Below are 14041 nucleotides of genomic sequence, written 5' to 3' on the forward strand. Positions count from 1 at the left end.
GGAAATCCTCCCCCCCCCCACCAAAATCAGAGAAAGTGAGGCTGAAAATAACAATCTCGATACTGGATAAATGTGAACACACACAGAACAAATGAAATAACAACAATAAAACACAGATGAGCCAGAAGAATTGTGTAGATTGAAGGGGTGTGTCCAGAGATGGTCATCACTAGGTAGAGGCCTAGAGGCCTCAGAAGAGAGCATCTTAATCCAAAAATGGGACTTCAGTTCTAAAGGCTCAGAAATTGGATTTTGTGAATATCCTAGACAGAGATCAGTTTCTCAAAAACAAAACAACATCATACAAATTCATAAGAGACTAATGTAACAGCCGGAATGTTGCTCAGTAGATGCTTCCCTGTTGTGAAATCTACATGGGAAGCCAAATTCTGATGAAGAGATTGAACAATTCACATGTGCTCTGGCAATCAGAATATGGCTTTTGCATCTTAAAGGCCCTGAAGCTGTTCTCTTAGGTAGGATCGAATTCACATGGACAAAGTTTTCTCCAATTTTATGTAGTTTTCTCAACAGCAGCTTGAGGACCATTAATATAGCCAAATGATTTTTTCCATCTCTATGTTGGTTAGGGCTCAGAGGTGAGGACACACTATCAAAAAGCACCTTCTAACCCCGAGCATTCAGAGAGCAGGATGCCACCTAACAGTACCCTCTTTAACAGAGGAAACTTTTCATTTAGACTTTAATAAATTATTGCCTTTTTATAATTTGGTTTACCACAATGTGATTCTTTTTTTAAAAATCACTTTAGGCAGTGCGCTCAGCTGTCCTGCAGATCTGTCTTTTGCTTCAACAGCGTTTGGAATGAACAGACCCAGGGACGTTCCTTGCTCCAGCCTCTGACCACCCTCCAAGCTTTTTTCCAGTCACAACCTTTGGAATCAGCCACTCAGCTATCCTTGGCCTCCAGGACCAGCCAACACCATTTTTTGCGCTTAGCTCTGTACTACCAATCAACCATGAGCTCCCAGCTTCGTCAGAATTATTCCACCGAGGTGGAGGCCACCGTCCACCGCCTGTTCAACATGCATCTGTGGACACTTACCTCTCTCTGAGCTTCTATTTCGACAGCAACAATGGAACTCTGGACGGTGTGGGCCATTTTTTTCGCGAATTGGCCGAGGAGAAGTGTGAGGGAGCCCAGCGTCTCTTGAAAATGCAAAACCAGTGCTGCGGCCGCGCCCTCTTCCAGGATGCGCGGAAGCCTTCTCAAGATGAGTGGGGTAAAACCCAGGACGCTGTGGAAGCCGCCATTCTTAGGGAGAAGAACCAGAACCAGTCACTATAGGATCTGCGCGCCCTGGGTTCTGCCCGCGCAAACTCCCACCTCTACGACTTCCGACTTCCGGGAGAGCCGCTTCCTGGAGGAGCAGGTGAAACTCATCAAGAAGATCAGCGACCACGTGACCAACCTCTGTAGGCTGGCTGGTCCGCAGGCTGGGCTGGACAAGTATCTCTTTGAAAGGCTCGCTCTCAAGCACTAACAGGAGTCTCTGAAGTCTAGCGGCCTCTGAGGAGCCCCTCTGGGGTCAGAGCTTTTCCTAAAGCCCCGCTCTGCAACCACTAGGCAGCTTTTTAACCACCCTGGAGCTCTCTCCCACGCCTTGGACCAAGTGGAAACAATAAAGTTTTTGCAGCAAAAAAAAAAAAAAATCACTTAAGTTCTGTCTCTTCTATAGAACCTACTAATCACCAACCATCTCCCCAACAAAAAAATAAAATTACGCACATACCAAACATTAGTATAGAATGCCTTTTAAAAATCCACTAATACTTAAGAGAATTAAAGATTTAGCCCACTGTGGACAAGCCCTATTTTATATTTTTTTCATTTTACACATCACATAGTGTGTCAAAAACTAAAAGTGAAAAAACACTATTGAAGAATGCAAAACTGTGTATCCTGCTTTGTACACTGATTTCTCCCCCAGTTTCAAAAGATCAAGATATATCAAGCATTAGAACAAGATCCTCATAGGTGAGAATATTATTGAAGATGCAGCATTACAGAGTAGAGAAAATAAAGAGGTAGAACCAGAGGTCCCTGCCCTCAAATTCAGGGTCCCTTTTACAAGCTGTTCCATCGTCACATCTTTAAAACAGGATTGATGATATCAAAAGTGTAAGGTCATTTTTAGAGTTTAAAAAGTTAATGTAATGTGCTTGGTATATGCAGATACTCAATAAACAGTAGGTATCACAGCTGTCATTTTAGAGATACTTCATTTTTTGAGCATTTCCTTTCCCCTCTCCAAAACAACCCTATATCCCTTCAGTTAAATGAAGTTTAACAAAATATCTTCCTAACCCACAGCATCTACAGATAGCTTAGGGGAGTGTCTATATTCTTAACTTTTCCAGAAGGACACTAGTGTCTTTCGCCTGGAAACAGGGTGGGTTTAAAAGAACCAATCAGTTGAGCTTCTGTTTTAATGACAGAACTGGAGAGAAACCAGACTTCACCTTGACCAGGACATGGAGGTCAAGACTAAAAAGTGCATTCTTAAAGTGGAATTATCACAAAGTTCAGAGGTTGGTTTAGCTCCACTTCCTAATTCTGTTTGTATTTGTTCTGCGGTGGCTTTCAAACTTTTAATATGTGTTTTCAGCAAATGCTCTTTTTAATCAAAATCTCAGAGGTAATGTACAGCTTGGTGACTGTAGTTGATAATGCTGCATTGTACATTTGAAAGTTGCTAAGAGAGTAGATCTTAAAAGTTGTCATCACAAGTAAACAATTATTTGTAACTTTCTGTGGTGATGGATTAACTAGACTTAATGTGGTGATCATTTTACAATATATACATGTATCAAATCATTGTGTGGTACACCTGAAACTAATATAATGTTATATGTAAATTATATCTCCATTAAAAAGTCTTGATGCCACCAAACAGAAGAGGACCTTAGTATGGCTTTAACTCAAACAGCCTCTCCCCTCACTGTGTTACTGAAGGCTTGAAGGGCGTAGGCAGGGGAAAGGGGAAGGAGAGGAAACAGCCAACACTAACTTGCATTTAACAACATACTTTCCTCTTTTATTTGGCTCCCACTTTTTCCTTTTTACTTCTTACTGAAGTAAATATACCAGTAGGTCTTTCAGCAGAAAGAATAATCAATGAATAATAAACTCTATAAACAATAAACGGAACAATAAACTCTCCGTCTTTGTATATCTACATTTGTCTACATTTTACACTCTTTCATGAACAATATTTTAGCTGGGAATGGAATCCCAGCTTGCTTCCCCATAGGACTTTGCAAAAATTATTTAATTGATATCTGGCATCTACATTTTGCTGTGAGAAGCCTGTCATCAGTAAAATTTTCTACCTAGAAAAGAATAAGAACCTCACTTCTTTTTTCTGGTAGTTTTTAGATTTTCTAGGTATGGATTTGTTTTGAAAATCTTGCTTGCAACTTAATGTTGCTTGCTATATTTGAGGAATCATGTCTTTCTTCAATTCTGAAAAAAAAAATTTTGGCCATAATCTCTTAGAATATTAACCCTGCCCCATTCTCTCTAATCTCTCCTAGAACTCTTATTAGATAAATGTTGGAGCTTTTAATTCTTTCCTCCATGCCTCTTAATTTCTCTTCTATTTTCCCATCTCTTTATCTCTCTGAACTGCATTCTGGGTGATTCTGTTAGAGTTTTACAATTCAGAAAAGTCTTTTCTTGAGAGATCTAATTACTGATTAACCTATTGAGTTTTACTTTATGCTGAATATAAGCATTATACAAAAAACTATAGTTTTAACCTCATTCCCTGACTTATACCAAAGAGATGAAAATGCATATTCTTATGCAAATGTTCTTTTTGTGGTAGATGTTTCTGGAGATGTTCCTGATTCATATTCTGTATAAATAGAATCTTGCCATTTCAATCCTATCATAGTGACATATTGGACACTTGTGATAAAACGAAGCCAGGAAACATTTCTAATATACACGGAGACATATATTTTTCCAGTTAATTATCTATCCCATTTTAAAGCATGCTTATTTTTAAAGTGTCAAAATGTACTAATCCATACTGCAATTGTTTGGAAAACTTCATGAACAAGTATATTTCAGCAAGAAAAGACATTTGATGCCAGCCAAATTCTCTTTTTTTCTGTCACTATAAATGGCTTTCCTATTTTCAACAGTTTTTCAAAATCGAAGTCATATCTAAGCTGACAACTTCTTTGGCAAGTCTCAACTAGATGTAATTTGAAACAGTCAAGGAAGCAAAGCCTAAACAATAAGGTTTTTAATGGGAACGATGACAGATCCTTAACTACTGTCATACTGTGTCTGACACCAGAAGACTTGAGAGGAAATTTGTTAAATAAATACTTGCAGTTAAAGGAATACACCTGCATTTAGAGTATGTGTTCTGTGTCATAAAAATATGTAAGATCTGAGAATTCAGTGATGTTAAACACTTAACAAAAACATACCTGAAAAATACCCCCAAGGAATTTTTCTCTTTCACCTTCAGAATATTCTTTATCTATAGTCTGCATCCAAAGGTCATTAAAAGGTCACAAGGGATTAAAAAAAAAAAAATCAAAGTGCTCCTCCTTTTAGCCTCAGCTTAGTGCTATACAAAACAAGATTGTTTACTTACTAAGGGAGAAGAAAATTCTAATGTGACCTTTTAACCGCTATTGCTTACACACACATATACACACATGGTTTGCTTTTACTAGAATGAGACTTTTTTACTATTAACACTATATTGGTATTCATGTATTATATATTCAGTATACATGAATATTATGTTTTAGAAACACTACAGATTGGGGGCTTCCCTAAGAAAACTAAACTAAATCACCAGGAAAGCTGAAATGAGGCTATACTTGACAGTTGGTTTAATTTATAACAATTTTCTCTATTTAAATTGCCTAAGCTTAGTTGCAGATAAAAATTACTATCTTTGTTTAGGCTTTTTATGTCTCAACAGGTAAAATACCAATTCCGATGTGTAAAACTCCTTAATTTAAATGAAAATTACTAGGCAACATGAAGAAAAATTAAGACTGTGTTTTAGGACACAGCTAAATCCTCCAAACCCAATGAATGTTTGCACAGCTATAATAGAGAAGAAGAAACAAGCAGGTGATTCTGGGAAGATGTGGCTTGATTACACCTCTCTTCTCCCCCACTACCAACTTCAATCTATCTCCCTCTCCGTTGAATAGCTGCTCAGCCCTACAAGCTAGCAGGAGCAGATAAACTCTTGGGTTCTGTGCAAGTCCTAGAGGAGAGAAAGCTGCAAGATTGTCTGTGTCTTACATTGGTTAAGCACATGAGACTAGAACTGAGGGTGAATGTCATAAACTGGTAGACTCCAGGGAGACCACAGAAATGCAGAGACCTGTGTATTTCCAGACAATGTCAAGATCAACCCTAGGAAAGGGCCTGACACCCTGATCCCTAAAAGGCCAAGAAGGAGCACATGATGGACCCAGTCATTCCTTTCCTTGATCCTGGCAAAACACAAGGAAACCAAAAAATTAAAACTAGAATTACCGAGCAGAAGCAAGAAGAACTACAACCCTGCAGTCTGTGGAACAAAAACCACATTCACAGAAAGACAAACAAGATGAAAAGGCAGAGGGCTATGTACCAGATGAAGGGACACCATAAAACCCCAGAAAAACAACTAAATGAAGTGGAGACGGGCAACATTCTAGAAAAAGAATTCAGAATAATGATAGTGAAGTTGATCCAGGACCTCAGAAAAAGAATGGAGGCAAAGATCGAGAAGATGCAAAAAATGTTTAACAAAGACCAGAAGAATTAAAGAACAAACAGAGAAGAACAATACAATAACCAAAATGAAAAATACACTAGCAGGAATCAATAGTAGAATAACTGAGGCAGAAGAATGGATAAGTGACATGGAAGACAGAATGGTGGAATTCACTGCTGCTGAACAGAATAAAGAAAAAAGAATGAAAAGAAATGAAGACACCTCTGGGACAACATTAAACACAACAACATTCGCATTATAGGGGTCCCAGAAGGAGAAGAGAGAAAGGACCAGAGAAAATATTTGAAGAGATTATAGTGGAAAACTTCCCTAACGTGGGAAAGGAAATAGCCACCCAAGTCCAGGAAGTGCAGTGAATCCCATACAGGATACACCCAAGGAGAAACACGTCAAGACACATAATAATCAAATTGGTAAAAATTAAAGACAAAGAAAAATTATTGAAAGCAGCAAGGGAAAAACAACAAATAACACACAAGGGAACTCCCATAAGGTTAACAGCTGATTTCTCAGCAGAAACTCTACAAGCCAGAAAGGACTGGCATGAAATACTTAAAGTGATGAAAGGGAAGAACCTACAACCAAGATTACTCTACCCGACAAGGATCTCATTCACATTCGATGGAGAAATCAAAAGCTTTACAAACAAGCTAAAGCTAAGAGAATTCAGCACCACCAAACCAGCTCTACAACAAATGCTAAAGGAATTTCTCTAATTAGGAAACAGAAGAAAAGAAAAGGACCTACAAAAACAAACCCAACACAATTAAGAAAATGGTCATAGGAACATACATATCAATAATTACCTTAAACGTGAATGCATTAAATACTTCAACCAAAAGACACAGGCTTGCTGAATGGATACAAAAACATTCCCATATATATGCTGTCTACAAGAGACCCACTTCAGACCTAGGGATACATACAGACTGAAAGTGAAGTGATGGAAAAAGATATCCCATGCAAATAGAAATCAAAAGAAAGCTGGAGTAGCAATACTGATATAAGATAAAACAGACTTTAACATAAAGAACGTTACAAGAGACAAGGAAGGACACTACATAATGATCAACGGATTAACCCAAGAAGAAAATATAACAATTATAAATATATATGCACCCAAAATAGGAGCACCTCAATACATAAGGCAACTGCTAACAGCTATAAAAGAGGAAATCGACAGTAACACAATAATAGTGGCGGACTTTAACACCTCGCTTACACCAATGGACAGATCATCCAAAATGAAAATAAATAAGGAAACAGAAGCTTTAAATGACACAACAGACCAGACAGATTTAATTGATATTTATAGGACATTCCATCCAAAAACAGCAGAGTACACTTTCTTCTCAAGTGTGCACAGAACGTTCTCCAGGATAAATCACATCTTGGTTCACAAATCAAGCAACAGTAAATTTAAGAAAATTGAAATCATATCAAGCATGTTTTCTGACTACAACACTATGAGTTAGAAATGAATTATAGGGGAGAAAATATAAAAAACACAAACACATGGAGGCTAAACAATACACTAGTAAATAACCAAGAAATCACTGAAAAAATCAAAGAGGAAATCAGAAAATACCTGGAGACAAATGACAATGAAAACACGACAATCCAAAACCTATGTGATGCAGCAAAAGCAGTTCTAAGAGGGACGTTTATAGCTACACAATCCTACCTCAAGAAACAAGAAAAATCTCAAATATACACTCTAACCTTACACCTAAAGGAATTAGAGAAAGAAGAACAAACAAAACCCAAAGTTAGCAAAAGGAAAGAAATCATAAAGATCACAGCAGAAGTAAATGAAATAGAAACAAAGAAAACAATAGCAAAGATCAATAAAACTAAAAGCTGGTTCTTTGAGAAGATAAACAAAATTGCTAAACCATTAGCCAGATTCATCAAGAAAAAGAGGGAGAGGACCCAAATCAATAAAATTAGAAATGAAAAAGGAGAAGTTACAACCGACACCACAGAAATACAAAGCATCCTAAGAGACTACTACAAGCAACTCTATGCCAATAAAATGGACAACCTGGAAGAAATGGACAAATTCTCAGAAATGCACAACCTTCCAAGACTGAACCAGGAAGAAATAGAAAATATGAACAGACCAATCACAAGTAATGAAATTGAAACTGTGATTTAAAATCTTCCAACAAACAAAAGTCCAGGACCAGATGTCTTCACATGTGAATTCTATCAAACATTTAGAGAAGAGCTAATACCCATCCTTCTCAAACTTTTCCAAAAAATTGCAGAGGAAGGAACACTCCCAAACTCATTTTATGAGGCCACGATCACCCTGATACCAAAACCAGACAAGGATACTACAAAAAAAGAAAATTACAGACCGTATCACTGATGAATATAGATGCAAAAATCCTCAACAAAATACTAGCAAACAGAATCCAACAACACATTAAAAGGATCACATACCATGATCAACTGGGATTTATCCCAGAGATATAAGGATTCTTCAATATACACAAATCAATCAATGTGATACACCATCTTAACAAATTGAAGAAGAAAAACCATATGATCATCTCAATAGATGCAGAAAAAGCTTTTGACAAAATTCAACACCCATTTATGAGAAAAACTCTCCAGAAAGTGGGCATAGAAGGAACCTACCTCAACATAATAAAGGCCATATATGACAAACCCACAGCAAACATCATTCTCAATGGTGAAAACCTGAAAGCATTTCCTTTAAGATCAGGAACAAAACAAGGATGTCCACTCTCACCACTATCATTCAACATAGCTTTGGAAGTTGTAGCCACAGCAATCGGAGAAGAAAAAGAAATAAAAGGAATACAATTTGGAAAAGAAGAAGTAAAACTGTCACTGTTTGCAGATGACATGATACTATACATAGAAAATCCTAAAGATGTCACCAGAAAACTACAAAAGCTAATCAATGAATTTGGTAAAGTTGCAGGATACAAAATTAATGCACAGAAATCTCTTGCATTCCTATATACTAATGATGAAAAATCTGAAAGAGAAATTCAGGAAACACTCCCATTTATCATTGCAACAAAAAGTATAAAATACCTAGGAATAAACCTACCTAGGGAGACAAAAGACCTGTATGCAGAAAACTATAAGACACTGATGAAAGAAATTAAAGATGATACCAACAGATGCAGAGATATACCATGTTCTTGGATTAGAAAAATCAATATTGTGAAAGACTACACTACCCAAAGCAATCTACAGATTCAATGCAATCCCTATCAAATTACCAATGGAATTTTTTACAAAACTAGAACAAAAAATCTTTAAATTTGAATGGAGAGACAAAAGACCCCAAATAGCCAAAGCAGTCTTGAGGTAAAAAAGTGGAACTGGAGGAATCAGACTCACTGACTTCAGACTATACTACAAAGCTACAGTAATCATGACAATATGGTACTGGCACAAAAACAAATATAGATCAGTGGAACAAGATAGAAAGCCCAGAGATAAACTTACACACCTATGGTCTACTAATCGATGACAATGTAGGCAAGGATATACAATGGAGAAAAGACAGTCTCTTCAATAAGTGGTGCTGGGAAAACTGGACAGGTACATGTAAAAGAATGAAATTAGAACACTCCCTAACACCATACACAAAAATAAACTCAAAATGGATTTGAGACCTAAATGTAAGACCAGACACTATAAAACTCTTAGAGGAAAACATAGGAAGAACACTCTTTGACATAAATCACAGCAAGATCTTTTTTGATCCACCTCCTAGAGTAATGGAAATAAAAACAAAAATAAACAAATGGGACCTAATGAAACTTAAAAGCTTTTGCCACAGAAAAGGAAACATAAACAGGACGAAAAGACAACCCTCAGAATGGGAGAAAATATTTGCAAACGAATCAACGGACAAAGGATTAATCTCCAAAATATATAAATAGCTTGTGCAGCTCAATATTAAAGAAACAAACAACCCAATCCAAAAATGGGCAGAAGACCTAAATAGATATTTCTCCAAAGAAGACATACAGATGGCCAAGAAGCACATGAAAAGCTGCTCAACATCACTAATTATAAGAGAAATGCAAATCAAAACTACAATGAGCTATCACCTCACACCAGTTAGAATGGGCATCATCAGAAAATGTACAAACAACAAATGCTGGAGAGGGTGTGGAGAAAAGGGAACCCTCTTGCACTGTTGGTGGGAATGTAAATTGACACAGCCACTATGGAGAATACTATGGAGGTTCCTTAAAAAACTAAAAACAGAATTACCATATGATCCAGCAATCCCATTACTGGGCATATACCCAGAGAAAACCATAATTCAAAAAGACACATGCATCCCAATGTTCATTGCAGCACTATTTACAATAGCCAGGTCATGGAAGCAACCTAAATGCCCATTGACAGATGAACGGCTAAAGAAGATGTGGTACATATATACAATGGAATATTACTCAGCCATAAAAAGGAACGAAATCGGGTCATTTGTTGAAATGTGGATGCATTGAGAGACTGTCATACAGAGTGAAGTAACTCAGAAAGAGAAAATCAAATATTGTATATTAATGAATGTATGTGGAAACTAGAAAAATGGTACAGATGAACCAGTTCACAGGGCAGAAATTGAGACACAGATGTAGAGAACAAACATAAGGACACCAAGGGGGGAAAGCGGCTGGGGGTTGGCGTGGTGGTGTGATGAATTGGGCAATTCGGATTGACATGTATACACTGATGTGTATAAAATTGATGACTAATAAGAACCTGCTATATAAAAAAATATATAAAATAAAATTCAAAAATTAAGAAAAAAAGAATTACCATATGTAATTCTATATGTAATATAGATTATATATATAATTACAAATCCACATATATAGATTAAATATGTAATACCATATGTAATAGGTTATCAACAATCCCACTTCCTGGGTATATATCCAGAGGAAATGAAATCACTACCTATATTCCCATGTTCATTGAAGAATTTTTCATAATAGTCAAGACCTGCAAACAATCTATGTGTCTTTCAACAGATGAATGGATAAATAAAATGTGATATATAGGGGCTTCCCTGGTGGCGCAGTGGTTAAGAATCGTGCTGCCAATGCAGAGGACATGGGTTCGAGCCCTGGTTTGGGAAGATGCCACATGTCACAGAGCAGCTAAGCCCATGACCACAACTACTGAGCCTGAGCTCTAGAGCCCACAAGCCATAACTACTGAAGCCCGCGTGCCACAACTACTGAAGCCCATGCTCCTAGAGCCCATGCTCCACAACAAGAAAAGCCACTGCAATGAGAAGCCCTTTGCACCACAATGAAGAGTAGCCCCCACTTGCCACAACTAGAGAAAGCCCGTGTGCAGCAACAAAGACCCAATGCAGCCAAAAATAAAATAAATAAAAATATTTTTTAAAATTTGATATATATATATATTACAACACACACACACGCACACTAGAATGTTATTCAGTCTTAAAAGAGAAGGAAATCTTGCTATTTGCAAAAGCATGGATGGACTAGGAGGGCCTTACACTAAGCAAAATAAGCAAGATAAAGAAAGATAGAAATTACATGTTGTCGGGCTTCCCTGGTGGCGCAGTGGTTGAGAATCTGCCTGCCGATGCAGGGGACACGGGTTCGTGCCCTGGTCCGGGAAGATCCCACATGCCGCGGAGCGGCTGGGCCCGTGAGCCATGGCTGCTGAGCCTGCGCGTCCGGAGCCTGTGCTCTGCAACGGGAGAGGCCACAACAGTGAGAGGCCCACATATCACAAAAAAAAAAAAAAAAAAAAGAAATTACATGTTGTCACTTATATGTGGAATCTAAAAAAAAAAATTCAAACTCATAGAAAATCGTGGTTGCCAGAGACTGAGCGAGGGATGAGGGAAATGGGGAAAGGTTGGTAAAAGGGTACAAAGTTTCAGTAACAAGAGGAATAAGGTCAGAGAATCGAATGTATAACATAGTGACCATAGTTGATCATACTGTATTGTATCACTGGAATTTGCTAGGACAGTAAAATTTAAGTTTTCTCACCAAAAAAAAAAAAAGGAAGTATGTGAGGAGATGGATATGTTAATTAACTTGATGGAGGGAGGGAATTCCTTTACAATGTATACATTTATCAAATAAACATGTTGTACACTTTAAATATATTACAATTTTATTTGTCAGTTATACCCCACAAAACTTGAAAAAAAGAGTAAACTAAATATCAAATAAGTGTAAATAAAGAAAAATCAGGGGTAAGATATTAATATCTGAGAAGTTAAAATATGATATTTACAGTAAAGAAGACAAATAAGCATATTAGTTGAGGTATTTTAAGAATGTGACCGGTCTTCCCTGGTGGCGAAGTGGTTAAGAATCTGCCTGCCAATGCAGGGGACATGGGTTCGAGCCCTGGTCTGGGAAGATCCCACATGCCGCAGAGCAACTAAGCCCATGAGCCACAACTACTGAGCCTGCACATCTGGAGCCTGTGCTCTGCAACAGGAGAGGCCGCAACAGTGAGAGGCCTGCGCACTGCGATGAAGAGTGGGCCCTGCTCGCCACAGCTGGAGAAAGCCCTTACACAGAAATGAAGACCCAACACAGCCAATAAATAAATAAATAAATGTATTAAAAAAAAGAAAAAAAAAAAAAAGAATGTGACCGATCTAATAGAAAAAGTTACAAAGGATAAAAATCAATAAACTGAATGTATTGGGTATATATATGTGACATACATGCGATATATATATATAGTAATTTTTATAGAGAGAAAGCCTTATATTCCTCAAATATTGTGTTTGTTTTTTTCAAATCTCCATGAAATATTTTTTAAAATCAATCTGAACTTGTTAAAAAATGAACGAATTTTTAAAGTCATATTTATACAGAACATATTCTTTGTTCACCAATACAATTAGAAACAAATAATATTAAATGATTGAAAAAGCTTTCCATATCTGAAAATTTAAAACACACTTCTTAATAAACCTTGGAATGAAAACAAAATCAAAAGGAAAATTTCAAACTATCTGGAAAACAATGCAAGAGAAAACAGCCCATAAAACACCACTGAGAGAAAACAAAAGCACTACTTAGAAGAAAACCTTGATTCAAAAGCCTCCATTACCACAAAATAAGAATAAAAAGGAACTTAGTACTCATCTTGAAACACTAAAAAAATAAAGAAAGAAAGAAAAAGAAACAAAAAAGCAAGGAAGTTATATAAGTCTAATTAAGGAAAAAGAAAAATACTGTAATTATTATAAATAAATTCAAAAACTGATTCTTAGAAGGAATTTATAAATTAAGTCCTTCATGAGTCTACATAAGGGAGAATAGAGAGAAGAAAAAAACAAGCTTACAAATGGAAAAGGAAACATAATCACAGATAAAGAGATTGAAAGAATTATAAGACAATCCTGCAGACAGCTATATGGTAACAAATTTGAAAATCTAGAGGAAATGAAAAAAAACTGGCAAAAAATGACCCAAGATGATGTGAAAACTTCAATAAACTAGATTTCTATACAATAGATTTAAAAGGTGATTAATAACTCAGCATTGAAAAACAGCACCATGAACACATACATTTACAGCTCATTTTTATTTAGCTTTTAAAAAGGTGTTCTTAAACCCTAGCAACAAACCTTAACAAATTTTTTTCAATTTTTTAAATTAATTTTTATTGGAGTATAGTTGACTTACAATGTTTTGTTAGTTTCTGCTGTGCAACAAAGTGAATCAGTTATACAGATACATATATCCACTCTTTTTTAGATTCTTTTCCCATATAGGTCATTACAGAGTATTGAGTAGAGTTCCCTGTGCTATACAGTAAGTTTTTATCAGTTATCTATTTTATATATAGTAGTGTGTATATGTCAATCCCAATCTCCCAGTTTATCCCTCACCCAAGCTTTCCCCCTTGGTAACCATAACAAACCTTAAAAAATTTAAAAGAATGGAAATCATACAAAATATGTCTCTGAAAATAATGAATTAAACTAGAAATCAACAGAAACATTTTTTAAAATCTCCAAACACATGGAAATTAAACAACACACTTCTAAGAGTCTATGAGGAAGTCTCAATGTAAATTAGAAAATATTTTGAATGAAATGAAAAGAAAAATACAACACATCCCCAATTAATGAGATATTACTAAAGCAGTGTTTAGTGAGAAATTTATAGCAATAAATTTTTATATTGGAAAAACTGATCTCTAATCAATAATCTAAACTTTCATCTTAAGAAGCT

General features: G+C 36.4%; 1 pseudogene; it reads left to right on the plus strand.

Annotated features, from left to right (window-relative positions):
- Window positions 1–980: 980 nt before the first annotated feature.
- LOC131762017 (ferritin light chain pseudogene) lies at window positions 981–1505 on the plus strand (annotated as a pseudogene).
- Window positions 1506–14041: the final 12536 nt, after the last annotated feature.

The sequence above is a fragment of the Kogia breviceps genome, chromosome 8 (genome assembly GCF_026419965.1).
Source record: "Kogia breviceps isolate mKogBre1 chromosome 8, mKogBre1 haplotype 1, whole genome shotgun sequence".
Classification (NCBI taxonomy): Eukaryota; Metazoa; Chordata; class Mammalia; order Artiodactyla; family Physeteridae; genus Kogia; species Kogia breviceps.